We start from the raw sequence: 1,454 nt of genomic DNA on the forward strand, positions 1-1,454 counted from the left end.
TCTGCAAGGGATATTATCAGGCAGCTAGATGGTGCAGCAGTAGATAAAAGTACTGGGTCTGGAGTCAGGAAGACCTCAGTTCAAATCTAGCCTTAGACACATTTTTTTTTTTTTGCTCAGAAGATTTTTAACTTTATGAGGTGAAAAACAAACACCCAAATCCAAACACGTTTCCAAGTTAACTCCCTCTCCAGAGTCGTTGCCGGGCACCGGTCAGCGCTGAGGTCACCGCACTATCACAGTCCCGTGGCTCTTCTTAACAGACTGAGCGGCCTGGCCGAGGCTCCTCGGGAGTGGCAGGACGGCGTGGCCTTCCTCGGGGCCAGGGAAGGAGGGCTGTCTTCGAGGAGCTGGACGTTAGACAAGAAGGACATCTCCATCAGGGGCATGGCTGGGAAGGCCCCGGGGACTCAGTTCTCTCCGGGCTTGTCGGCTGGGGGCCAGCAGGGCTGCAGCATCTTCTCCATCAGGTTGAAGCACACGGGCACTTTGCTCTAGTCCTCCGCGATGGCGAAGTAGTTGAGGAGGTCGAAGTGGCCCATGTAGGAGCAGTACGAGTCGCTGTGCTGGTTCACTAGCCATTCCCACTTGGTGGTGTCGGCGTGGCCCGTGCCAATGTACTTGCACTGCAGGTGCTCCAGCTGGCTGTGGATGGTGTATCAGTCTGTCATGGTGCCAAGGACGCGCCCTCGCTACTTCTTTAGTCCAGGCGGCAGCCAGCACACGGCAGCCTTCCCCAGGCTGGCCTCAGACACTTACTAGCTGTGTGACTCTGAACAAGTCACTTAATACTGTTTTCTTTAGTTTCCTCATCTGTAAAATAACCTGAAGAGGGAAATGGCAAACCACTCCAGTATTCGAGAAAACCCCAGATGGGGTCATAAAAAGACAGTCAAGACTGAAATGACTGAACAGCAACAGAACAGGACATTATAAAGGTTGAGATAAATTTTCTCATCCCATCCTAAGTAGCAAGAAGACTTTGGGAAGTGATCACTCAGGCAGAAACAAAATCCGTAAGAAGGTTTAACCTTTTATAGCTGGCCCTGTGTGCAGCTGTGGGTCTGACCTACAAAAGAACCCATATAAGCCCTAAGCTATGAGAGATCATAGGAAAGAACTCTGGTCACTTGTCTGGAGGAAACAAACGACACCTACAATTCAACATAGAACCAGCAAAGGACAGCAAAGTAGTGAAGACGGTATCATCAATATTACCACTGACTTTGGGCTAAGTGGAGAAAGTTGATAGATTTGTGGATAAGGCAGTCCAGCAGAACATGCCACCAGACCAGCAGTTGACATCAGGAGCTGCAATTCGGTAGAGAGCTAGCAGGTGGCAGTGCAGCAGAAAAGATAGCCCCACAGGTAACATTAGTGGTTTGCAGCTCAGTGGAGAAAACAGCTCTCAGCTCTATGTATGAATTTGCCCTGTAGATGATATCAGACCTCAG

The 1,454-nt window shown here is 50.1% G+C and overlaps 1 pseudogene; it reads right to left on the reverse strand.

The window, feature by feature from the left end:
• Positions 1-410: 410 nt before the first annotated feature.
• LOC122752678 lies at positions 411-671 on the reverse strand (annotated as a pseudogene).
• Between the last annotated feature and the right edge of the window lie 783 nt (positions 672-1,454).

Source organism: Dromiciops gliroides, chromosome 4 (genome assembly GCF_019393635.1).
Source record: "Dromiciops gliroides isolate mDroGli1 chromosome 4, mDroGli1.pri, whole genome shotgun sequence".
NCBI classification, from domain to species: Eukaryota; Metazoa; Chordata; class Mammalia; order Microbiotheria; family Microbiotheriidae; genus Dromiciops; species Dromiciops gliroides.